This window comes from Arachis ipaensis, chromosome B05 (assembly GCF_000816755.2).
Source record: "Arachis ipaensis cultivar K30076 chromosome B05, Araip1.1, whole genome shotgun sequence".
NCBI lineage: Eukaryota > Viridiplantae > Streptophyta > Magnoliopsida > Fabales > Fabaceae > Arachis > Arachis ipaensis.
In genome coordinates this window covers 148545242-148545548 of record NC_029789.2, presented here as the reverse complement: position 1 = coordinate 148545548, position 307 = coordinate 148545242, and positions in this window count along the sequence as shown.

The following is a 307-nucleotide window of genomic DNA, read 5'->3' as shown; positions in this document are numbered from 1 at the left end:
TTTACATAAATTTATTTTTTATTTTTTCAGAATTTAATCAATCTTGTCAACTTGATGTTGGGATCAAACTTAGCTCCATCTACAGTGCAAGACTTGGTATAATAGCAATTATATTTGCTTTGTTAGAAGTAGAGGTAAAAAAAGGCCGTAAGTATTAGGGACTTGCAGTTTGGTCTGTGTTTAGTTTAGTCTTGTCTGTTATAAAATAGATACATCACACATGCTTAAACTCTTATAAAAATTTTATTATGTTAATAGGTTAGGTTTAAGTTCACTAATTAGTTTATTTGGCCTGTTAGGCCTACCT